Source organism: Lonchura striata, chromosome 8 (genome assembly GCF_046129695.1).
Source record: "Lonchura striata isolate bLonStr1 chromosome 8, bLonStr1.mat, whole genome shotgun sequence".
NCBI lineage: Eukaryota > Metazoa > Chordata > Aves > Passeriformes > Estrildidae > Lonchura > Lonchura striata.
In genome coordinates, this window is record NC_134610.1 from 1477982 (window position 1) to 1490091 (window position 12110).

The 12110-nt window shown below is 50.9% G+C and overlaps 1 protein-coding gene across 3 annotated transcripts in view; it reads right to left on the reverse strand.

Annotated features, from left to right (window-relative positions):
- FMNL2 (formin like 2) overlaps nucleotides 1-12110 on the reverse strand; it is a 115413-nt gene that overhangs the window by 49353 nt on the left and 53950 nt on the right. The window lies entirely within an intron of this gene.

Genomic DNA, 12110 nt, shown 5'->3' on the forward strand with positions numbered 1-12110 from the left:
GCCCTGAGCTCCAGCTCCTGCGTTTTTAGGGAAAAAATATTCCCTCTCAGGGTGGGAAGGTCATGGCAGAGCTTCCCAGAGCAGCCGTGGCTGCCCCTGGATCCCTGGAAGGGTCCAAGGCCAGGTTGGACACAGGCTTGGAGCAGCCCGGGATGGAGGGAGTGTCCCTGCCCATGGGATGAGCTTTAAGGCCCCTTCCAGTCCAACCTGGTTTTGGATTCTGTGACCATCCACCTCCCTCCAGCAGACAGGACAGGGTTCCCCAAGCTGCCACAGGCACAGGAGCCACTCTGTGCCCCAGCCAGGTCCCCCTCCCTTCCCCTGAGCACATTCCAAAGGGAAACACCCTCACTGCAGCTGGGGCTGCAGGACAGTCCCCCCAGTGAAATGCCACTCCATTAAACCTCCAACAGCTACCCAGGCTGGAAAATCACCATCCCCACCTTATCTGGATGACACAGATCAGACTGCCCAGCCCCCAGAGACAACAATCCCAGACCCTGAGTGACAGGACTGGAAGGAAGGGGAGAGGCAGCAATTATTCGATCCCTATCGCTCCTGCCTCCTTTGATGTGAGCTCTCCTTCCAGGAGAAGGAGAAGGGCGGCTTTCCCAAGAGCCCTGTCCCAAAATATGAAGCATAACTGTTGTGCTTGTGCTCCTGGAGAACCCAGGAAGGGTGGATGGGACCCAGGAGCACCTGGAGAGGACCCAGGAACACTGGATGGGACGCAGGAACACCTGGATGGGACCCAGGAGCACCTGAATGGGACCCAGGAGCACCTGGATGGGACGCAGAAGCACCTGGATGGGACCCAGGAACACCTGAATGGGACCCAGGAACACCTGGATGGGACGCAGAAGCACCTGGATGGGACCCAGGAACACCTGGATGGGACCCAGGAGCATCTGAATGGAACCCAGGAACACCTGGATGGAACCCAGGAACACCTGGAGAGCTCTGCAAACACCAGGTCTGGGAAGGATCCCCATCAGCCCAGCCAGGCACAGCAAGGCCAAGTGGTGGGTGGAGAATCTGCTGAGCACCCCTTGGGCTCCAGCATCTCCTGGGCTCCAGCTGGAATTCCCAGACTGGCCCCAGTTAAGCCAGTTAACCCCTGGGGACCTCTGGCAGTCCATTCCCAGTGAGGAAGAGCTGGCCGGTCCCGGTGGCACCGCACACAACAATAAATCAGGAATCAATAAATCAGAGTTTTGCACTGGAATCCCGCTCCAGGAGCACCTTCCCCAGCTGTGTGACACACAGCCTCCAGATTTATTCCAGCAGGCTGTCCTGGGGGTCCCTGAACCATCCCAGACCCATCCTCTTCCCTTCCTTCCCTTTGTTTCCTTGCACAAACCCTGTCGCAGGGAAGAGGAAGGATGTGAGCAAGCAGCACCTGTGGGGATCAGCCAACCAGGACACCTCAGTGGCACCCGGAAAATCAGAATTGAAAGGAGCTCCTGGCAGGATCACAAGTGCCAAGGGCGGTTCTGTGCCAGGGGATGCAGTGCTGACCACACTGATGGGCACCAGGGCAGAGGCACAGCTGAGGCTTTGCTGGAGTGCTCCTGCTCCTGGGGATCCCCTCCACACCTCCTGCTCCCATGGCTGCTCCTCCCAGAGCTTGTTTTCCATCAGATAACGATGACTCTTTCTCCTGCTCATCCCTGCTGTCAAGCTGACAGCATTTATAGGCTCTGATCATATCTGGGCTGGCTTCTCCTCCCAGTCTCTCACCAGGCACCTTATCAGCCCCGCTTATCATTTCATGCACTTCTTGGTATTTCTCCTGAGGGCTCTTCCAGCGCCATTCCTTGCTCCTGAGCCGTATTTCACAGCTCCACTGGCTCCCAGCTGGAGGAAAAGCTCGGGTGTTTACCTGCACTGCAGCTCTTGTCAAGCTCTGATCTCCTTTAATCAGCTTAGGCACCCTGGCTGGCACCAGGGCAGGAAACCTGCCTGGAAAGCTGGCCATGGCAAGAAGAGCCAGGCAGCATCATCCCCCCATCATCTCATCTCCCCATCATCCCCCCATCATCTCCACATCATCTCCCCATCATCTCATCTCCCCATCATCTCCACATCATCCCCCCATAATCTCATCTCCCCATCATCCCCCCATCATCTCATCTCCCCATCATCCCCCCATCATCTCATCTTCCCATCATCTCCACATCATCTCATCTCCACATCATCTCCACATCATCTCCCTGCCAAACGAAGCGCCCCAGCCCAGTCTGCAGCAGAAACGCTTTGCTGTGCTCCACACAACCACTCCAGCTCACTCCAGACCTCCCTGCCCTCTCCCACAGGCAAAATCCTCTCTGCACACCCTGGCTCAGCTCCCTGTGTGCAAGCTGAGGGTGAACTGCATCCCAAAAAGGGATTTCAAGTGTCACCGTGGTGTGGGCAGGAGCAGGGACACTCCACAGTCCCTCCAGTCCTTGGCTTGAGCTCTGCTGGAGGGAACTGGGAAGGAAAGAACCACCTTGGTTACCTGCATGTGGCTGTGGCACATGCCTCTCTCAGGATTTTTCACAGAGGAAAGAAAGAGAAAACAATTTCTATTTCTGCTCCTTGTTTTCCCATGTGGAATGTGTTTGGAGAATTGTTTCCCTGGGGTGATGCTTGGTTGGATTCTGGTGAGGATTGTTTGAACCTGGTGGCCAATCCAACCCACCTGGGGCTGGGCTCAGAGAGGGTCACCAGTTGTGTTAAAGTCAGAGAAAGTAGTGTGTAGTTTTAGTATCCTCCTTTTATATAGCATATTAATGTATTTTAGCATAGTTATAATAAAGAAATCATTCAGCCTTCTAAGATGGAGTCAGACATAAATATTTCTTTCCATTGGGTTCACCTGCATTTACAATTCTAAACAGAATCCCAGAATGATGAGGTTGGAAAAGACCTCTAAGATCATCTATGCCCTGACACCTCAGCTGGACTATAGCACCAAGTGCCAAGTCCAGTCTTTTTTTAAACACATCCAGCGATGGTGATTCCACCACCTCCCTGTGAAGACAATTCCAGTATTTTATTATTCTTTCAGTGAAAATTTTTTCCTAATATCCAACCTGTGCCTTCCCTGACGTAGCTTGAGAAAATGGGATCCTAAACCACAATATTTTTACCTCCATGGGAAGCAGCAGGTTTATTTTATTTTTTTTTTACATCCCTGCATGGCAGTACCCCAGTGGCTCCTGAAATGCAGGAGCACTGCTCCCAGGCCCCAAACTCCAGCCTCAGCAGCAGCAGGAGCCGAGGCAGAGCTACTGAGCTGGCTCCAGGAGGTTTGCTGGAGTCACACCCAACCAGACTCATGGGTTGTCTGGGTTTCTCATTCCCTGTGGATCCCTGGAATGACTCACCAACATCTCCTGGCCGCTTCCAGCTCTTCCAACCCTGGGCTTCACACACCCCAGAGTTCTTTAGTTAATGACAGGCCTATGTCCTGTGGTTTCCCTTTCCATCTTTTCCCAATTAGAGCTTTGGAGGCTTCTGAGAGCAGAACTGATCCCTCCCTAAAGCAACCCAAACTCCTGCCTGTGTCCCCTGTGCCACCACCCACTCCTGCAGCTGGAGACCCTTTGCCAGCAGAGCAGATTGGGGCAGCTCAGGAGGAGCTGCACCTTTAACTGCATCCCACAGACCCTTTTCCATCAGTGGGAACTGCAGCTGAAGCAGCCCCACTGCTCTGCATCCTCATCTCCATCCCCATCCCCATCCCTGGCCAGCCCTGCCGGGGATGGCTCCTCCCAAGCACAATCCTGGGTAAAAATCAATTTTTGGCCAGGCTATTTTGCCCACCTTCCTCACTTCCAACTTTCTGTCGGAACTCAAAATGTCCCTCAGACATTTTTGGAGGTTCCAGGCCCAGGTCAGAAGCATTTGAGACCCTGGCACAGCTGGAAACAGCTGTGATTTTGGGTTTGAGCCATGGAACGATTTACCAACCTTGCAGGAAGGACAAGAAGTCACAAAAGTTTAGATATTAGAGTAGAAGTAGTCACAAAGCAAAGGGAAGAATTTTTTAATATTGTACAAGGGGGTATTAACACCTGCACAGGGGGGGGTTTACTTTGTACATGGGGGTCAGAGGTTTTAAGATGGATTTGGGATTTGGGCCTGTCCTGTCCTCCCTCTTTCTCCTTCCTCACCTCCATGTTCTTGGTGATGTTGGCACTCACAGATTGGTTTAGAGTAGAAAATCACCATTTAATATAGGTAATAGGCATTGGGGAAAAACTGTAACCATGTAACACGTAATGTACCATATAAAAGATAGAAAATCACCATTTAATATAGATAATAGGCATTGGGAAAAACTGTAAACATGTAACACGTAATGTACATATAAAAGATAGAAAATCACCATTTAATATAGGTAATAGGCATTGGGGAAAACTGTAACCATGTAACACGTAATGTACCATATAAAAGAGAGCAGCAGCCCTGGCAGGGAGAGAAGAAGCAGTCGGGGTCAGAGAGGATGTCAGGGTGTGTGTGTGCCTCTGCCTGAGCTCTGAGCAAACCACAGCAGCCCCAGGAGAAAATCTTTTAGATAACTCACAATAAACTGCCTTGAGACCCAACAACAGAGACTGCTGAGCCTTTCTCTGGAAGCTCGGGCTGGAGGAGAGACTTTTCCAGCACATGGAACCCCTGAACCAGGCTGGGATTCCGACAACTTTCCTCTACCTCGGGCTGCTCCCAGGGCTGGGGAGGAGGAAGCCAAGCTCTGCTTTTCCAGCTCTGGAGAGGAAAGAGGAGCCCTGCGCTTCCCAGGGCTCAGCAACACCTCCAGCCCAAGCCTGGAGCAAGCACAGCTGGACCCTGCACAGCTCCTGCTGTCTGCAGGGGCTCCTGGCCAACCCATCCTGGCTCCAGCAGCACGGGGCTCCGCTGTTCCCCCCGAATTCCAAAGTTATTCACGTCTGCTGCGACGTGCCAAACAAGCTAGGTAAGCTTTCCGCTCCTTCGGTTTGCTCTGGGCTGGCTGGATAAAGCTGGGCCTTCAATTAATCACAGTAGCAGATGGAAAACTGTGGGGGGGGAGTACAAGCAGACCTCCAAAATATTCAACTGCTGAAGAGTTAAAAATAAAACCAGTATTTTTAACCTAGGAAACAAAGCCCAGCTCCATCCGAACTGGCGGAGCCTCCCGTTTCAGGTTTTGGCACTAAAAAGTCTCATTTGTGGACTGATCTGCAGGGTTTGGGCACCAGCACCATGGCTTGGCTTTGTCCTTGGGCTCAGAGATGTCCCCTGGGGTTGTCCTGCTGTCCCCTCCCGTGGAAAATGGGCACTGAGGGAGCTGCTGGTGGCCACACGTGGTGGCCCCAGGCCTTGGGGCTCCTGCAGCCAGCATTATCCAGGGAAAATGCTGAAATACATCCCCAGGTGTCAGAGCAGGGTGAAGCACCCAGCTGGAAAGGGAAGCACCAGCAGATGCCTCCAGGTGCCACCTGCAGAGTCACACCAGCACCAACGCCAGTGCTGGAATGACTGAGCTGTGCTTTTTCCAACTTACTCCTCGTTTTCCTCAGGATTAAAAGGTCCAATGTTTTGGAAAACCAGCGTAGGAGCAACTCAACTGACTCAAAAGCATGAGCATTGCTAATTAATAGCACTGCTAATTAATAGCATCGGGCTGCTGCTCTTATTGATCACATCATCTTCTAAGTCCGCATCCCTTTTATTAATGAATCCTGACATTAATTGTGCTGGGAACGAGCACGGAGTCCTCCTGATCCATTTGTTCCCATGAACAGCCCTGGATGTGTCAGTAGGGAGCTCATGAAGCCCTAAAATTTGGGATGTCCTCACCATCCAATGGAAGGGGATGGAAAAGGGCAGGAAAGCAGAGCCAGGCAAGGGAAGGTGAGTCCGACCAACACCAGCGCTGGAGGATAAAATCCATCCATTAAAAACCAACCCAACAAAGAGTTAAACTCCCCACTCCCATAAAAGCACTGCTGACCTTGAAAGGAATAAAGGTACCCCAGGAAAACCTCATCTGGCAGGAGACACCCTGATGTGGCAGGTGAGGGTGAAGGGAATTCCCACTCCTCCTCCGTGAGACACTGCACGGTAACTCAAACTCCTGAGAATTAATTCCCAGCTGGCTTTCTCCTCCTGGCCTCCCCCTGACTGGGATTACTCCCACCTTCCACTCCTCCCAGAGAGATGGAAAAGCAAGCCTGGATCGTTTCTGGCTCCCCAGAAGCCACACTTAGGAAGAGCACTTAGGAGAAAGATCAGGGCTTCAAAACACTTCAGACAAAGTCTTGGTCCTCGTGACTCGGATTTACACACCCACATCAAAGCTCTGCTCTTACTCCAGGCTTCAAGGACTCCCTGACCTCACCTGGAACTTCCCAATCTGGGTTTGTTCTCCAGCCCATTTGTCACACTTCCCAGTTCCTGAGGTTCAGCAGAGAACTCTGCCTGCAGCTCTGCAGGGTTTATCTCACTGCCTCCACCACGACGAGCTGCATTCCTGAATTTTCCTGCTTTTCACTCAGGGCTGTTTAAAGTATTTTTAACTTTTATTAATATCCAACGAGTTCTTACAAAGCAGACCCAAAACTGGCTGGTAAGGCAAGTCCATAGCTCCCACCTCCAGACCACTGAGGCAGAGCACCCTTCCCTGGCTGGAGGGAGCCTGAGAACCAAATCCCAGCTCCAGAGCGGATCCGAGTTTCCTCCCTGGCACTGAGCTGCCCACATCCTCCCAGTGACCAGCATCCAAGAGCAACCAAATCCCAAAACTATTAAAAAGAGAATGAAAAGCAACAGAAATCAGTTCAGATGGGTCCATGTGACGTTGTCACCCTTGGCTGTCGGAGATGTGATGGCTGAGGCTGGAAATGTTCCCTCACAACCCCTAAATTTAGCTGGTGTGAAAAAGAACCAGTTTAGAACGAGGAGGGTGCCCAGGGCTCTGTGCTCATCCCTTGAGGCTGGAGCAGGACAACTCCAACCTCCCAGCTCTCATCCTCTCCTGGCACAACCAAGGGGCTGTTTGGTGGTGGCCTGGAGCCATCAAGAGTCCCCAGTGGGACCTCCTGCCTCACCCTACTCACTAAATCTCACTAAATCACCTCTAACCTGGGGTTTACTACAGGTCTGCACCAGCTGGGTACAACATTCACGGGGGCATGTGGCACCTGGGGACGGGCTGGAAGTGGCCTTGGCAGAGCTGGAGGAGTGGTTGGATCTGATGACCCCAGAGGGCTTCTCCAGCCTCAGTGATTCCGTGATTCTTCATCCTAACACACTTCCCAAGTGGAACACACATTGAGCAGATCACGCCCAAAATTCCACAATCATCCAGGTGGGAAGAGACCTTGAAGATCATCGAGTCCATCAACTCTAAACCATCCCTAAACCACGTCCAGAGACCTCCTGAACACTCCCAGAGATGGTGACTCCACCACACCCTCGGGCAGCTCATTCCAATGCCTGACTGCTCTTGCAGGGAAAAAAAAAATTCCCAATATTTAACCTGAACCTCCCCTAGTGCAACTGAAGGGTCATTTCCTGTCGTGCCTTCACTTGGGACATGGCAGAAGACCCCAAGCCCACCTCAGTCCACCCTCCTGTCCAGGAGCTGTAGAGATCAGTGAGGCTCCCCCTGTGCCTGCTCTTCTCCAGACAAAAATTCCAGAAGAAATTACAAAATTCCATAAAAAGCAGGTCCTGGCCCCAAACCCTGCTCACTTGCCATGGCTGGAGACAGTTCCTCACCCTGCCCTAACTGTGACCCCTTCTGCAGAAAAAGTCTCTGTGTAGCTCCAGGAGCTGCCTACCAAAACAACCTCGGGATTTTTGCACAGCATTAAAATTTAATTCCAGGGCCTGGCCTGTAAAACAGCCCTTAACATTCTCCTAGAATATTAAAATGCAACTTTTTTTGCAATTTTCTGTGCTACTTAACTTCCCAGCCCCGCTCTGGTGTGTTTATTTAGGAAAGCCAGAGGCAACTGAGGCGAGCTCCAAGTTCCCTGACTTTATGAGGGATCCAAGCTAAGCTAAAATTAAATGTGCTTATTGTTCTAATCCTCCTCCTCTCCTGTTTTTTTTTTTTTATTAAACTTGTCTTTAATCTAAAATTACCAATGCTCTGCCTGCACCAGGCCTTTCTCCTCCTAAAGATGCCCCAGATCTGCAGGGAAGAGCAGGAAAAGCTCCCACAGCATGGAGGGACAATGCTGAGGGCGTGTGGAGCTCATCCTTGGGGAATAATTGGGAAAAAAAAAAAAACAAATCAAACTCTCGAATTCTGGATCCAGGATTCCCCACGTGCATCTCTGCGTGGTCACCCAGGAACATCTACTTCACCTTTAGAAGGGGAAAGCTGGCAGGTAGAAAATTGTGGTGGCAACCTGTGGTTCCTCAGCTGATGAGGGAGGAGCGAAGCATCCAGGAATCGTGTGGAAGGGAAGGGGGGATATTCCTTGGGACACCATCACCTCCTGGGTGTTTATGGACAACCTGGAATGCTGATGGAGCCTGGCTTGGAGAGCCAGGGATGTTAACTTCCTGCTCTGAGAAGAAGGAAGACCCATGGTGAAAGTTACAGGCCATAGGAAGCAGATTAGAGTAATGGAAACAGATTGGCAGAATACTGATAAAGCTGTAAATTGGATAAAGGAAGAAGCTGTTGACTTTACTCAATCATTTATTCTTTACTTGGGACTGAATTTACCACACCCATATCCATCACCCTATGCACGAGAAAATTTTGGATCCTCTACATTTTTAACACCTCCCTATCGGCTTGAAAAGGTATGTGGATAAAAATTTGAATATTAATTTATTAAGAACTGTGCTTATTACAAACAGTATTTTAACTGGTTTTTCAAGAGAGACCCAGTCTTGATATTTCACTATGCAGTAAGAAGTATTTGATGAGATGTTAGATTTCTGATTGAAGGCCAAGAAAACAGAAGTGACAAATTTGGCCCCCACGGGGCTCCAGTGGACGATGCCCACGTGCAAGGCGGACGCTCAGATTCCTAAGTTTTGCCACCCCTGTGCTTTTCCATGACTTTTCTGAGCCCTTCATCCTCCCCATGTGCAGCTCCCTGCTGCCCTTGATCAGCACTGCCATTTGCATATTTATCATAAATTAGCATTTCCTTCCCAGCTCTCCCCAGAGGTCAGTGTTGGGATGGGAGGAGCGACAATCCTGGGTGGTGGGACATGGGATTTGAGGGACAATTTCCTCATGGAAAGGGTGGCCAGGCCAGGGGAATCCCCATTCCTGGAGGAATTTAAAGCCATGAGGATGTGGCACTTGGGAATGTGTGCTGGGGAATGGTTGGATTGGACATCCTGGAGAGCTTTTCCAACCTTGAGGAGTCTCTGATTCTCTGATCCCAAACCTCTTCTCCTCACTGGCAGAGCCACGACGTCTCCAGCCCCACTGAGGGAACTTTATCCAGGAAACCTCTGGAAGGTTTTGGGGAGCGAGGGCTGCAGTGACCACAGAGCTGCTTGTTCCTCTCAAAAATCCAGACTCAGCTTGACGGCCTCACGTTTTGGGAAAGCTGCAACCTCAGTCATTCACCACTGGAAAAGAATTCCATGGTAGGAACGCTTCAAAGGCCAAGCCAGGCCTGACTCACTCCCAGCTCTGCCCCGTGGCTTTATGGAATCGCTCACTGCTGATAAGGCAAACCACAAAATCCAAAATTAAAGCCCTTTCAGTGGAAAGTCAGAGAAAGTGACTCCCAAAGAACCAAGTTGTGTATTCCAAATTGCACAGATGGCGGGCAGTGCCCACGATTCCATCCACGGGGCAACTGCAGGGCACAAAAATGCTGGGAAACGCACACAAAAGGGGTTCCCAGCAATTTTTACATCTTTTCCACTCCTGTGCTGCCTCACAGCAGCACAGGGAGCAACGAGGTCCAAGCATCCCTACAACGATCCCAAAAACACCGAGGAATTTTGGTTTTTCTCCGGAACTTCTCCCCACACTCCATTAAAAAAGCAGATTTGCTTTTTTGCTTTTTTGTGTCAGAAGATCCCATCCCCTCATGCTGTTCCCTACAAACCCTCTGGAAGTGGAGCATGTCTCACCTGTGGGATTGCACTGCTGCTCATCCCCAGCTGCTCAGGAGGAACAGGAAAATTCCAAGCAGCAGCTCCGACCAGGGACTGTCAAAGCCCATCTGGCAGCTGTGCACACCCCACTGCACCACAGCTGGATGGCATTTTGGGAAGGGATTCCTCCCTCTGAGGGTGGGAAGGCCTGGGAACAGATTCCCAGAGAAACTGTGTCTGCCCCAGGATCCCTGGAAGTGTCCAAGGCCAGGCTGGAGTGCCCAGGGATAATGGGAGGTGTCCCTGCCCATGGCAGGGTGGGATGGAATGTAATATTCCATCCCAAACCAGCCTGGGATTCTGTGATTTCTGGGATATTCCTGAGGATGAGAAGGGCTTTTCAGAGGGTGGGTGGAGCAAAACCCCTCCGAGCTCCCCTCACATGGAGGATCCCTCACTTCCCCTCCAAAGGGATGAGCCGGTCAGGGCTGTCGGCCAAGTCAACCTCACTCAGGAAAAGCTGGATAAAATTCACATCAAAACACTGAAACGTCACCTAACTGTAATGTTTAAGGCAGCTGATGATCCCAAATTATCCAACACACCTCCTCTGTTAGAGATAACGTGCATTTTCCCATCAGAAATGATGGAATTCCAGAGAGGCTTGGATTGGGAAGGGCCTCAAAGCCCATCCCATCCACCCCTGCCATGGCAGGGACACCTCCCGCTGTCCCAGGCTGCTCCAAACCCCATCCAACCTGGCTTTGGACACTTCCAGGGGTGCCACAGCTTCTCTGGACAACCCGTGCCCACCAACACTCTCCTCACATCCAGACAGAAATCCATGGAATTCACTCCAAGTGAGCTTCTGACCCAACACCAACCGAGATTTCAACTGCAGCGCCCACCAAAAGCAAAATCCTGCCACCATCCCCACAGAGCCAGATGGAAAACATCCCCCCCCAAAGCCAGAATAAACCACAGGGATGTGTTTAAAGGGAAACCAATAAAAATCCAGGAGCAAATCCAACCCACGGGGCCGGCACGGTTTAGTCTCAGGACAGGAAACCCTGATGGATGCTGCTCTAGGAACAAAACCTTCATTTGAATAGTATGAAGGGTCAGATGAAACCAAGAAAAATAAATGAAGTCAGGGATAAAAAGCCTGGCCTGGGGCCTGGTCCCAGGTTTTCTGTCTCCAGTGAATGTCAGCATGAGCCCTGCTTGGAAAACCACGTCCCAGACAAAACTGCTGCTTTGGAGGCAGCCAGGAACTCACTCAGATGCTCAGGATTGAAGCCTTTGGAACCTATTTTTAATTTTTTAATTTTCCCTGAGCTCTCTCCCTTCCCAACAACCTCCAGCCAACCCAGGTCTCCCCTCACGCTGCCCAGAGGGAGCAGATAAATCAAAAGAACTCCTTAAAAAAAAAAAGCAAATTATTTACATCCCTCTTTGCTGCACTCAAGTACTTGCTGAACAGGGAAAGCAATTTATTTGGAAGTCTATTACACCTAAAAATGTAAACACCAGAAAAGGCTCTCACACACCAAGCCTCAATCCCAAGGGAATTTTTCAGAGCAAGTTACAAACTTGGGTTTATACTGGAAATATTTACAGGTCTCACTACTGCAGGCACCACTCCAGCCCGGCAGAGGAGGTGCAGGGAAGCCAAAATAAACCCAAATCCTGTGATTTTCCAACCCTAAAGAACAATAATTCCTGCAGCAGGGCTGCTGTGTCCAGTGCTGCCATGTCACCGTCCCCGAGGCTCCCTGACATTGCCTGGCAATAAATCACCTGGGCTGGCAATAAATCACTAAAATCGTGTCTCACACACTCGTGGGCATTGTGTGAGGGATTTTAAGTGACAAAAATCCAGCATTTCCAGACACCAGCCCTGGTTTTTGCTGCTTCACCGGACACAAATTTCGCGGCACCTTTCTGAAATATTTTTCCTGACGTGTTCAAGGCTCCACGGGTTTGCCAAGGTTGAGGCACCAGGATTTCAGGGAATGCAGGTGGCCCTGAGCAGACACCTCTGTGTGCCCTCC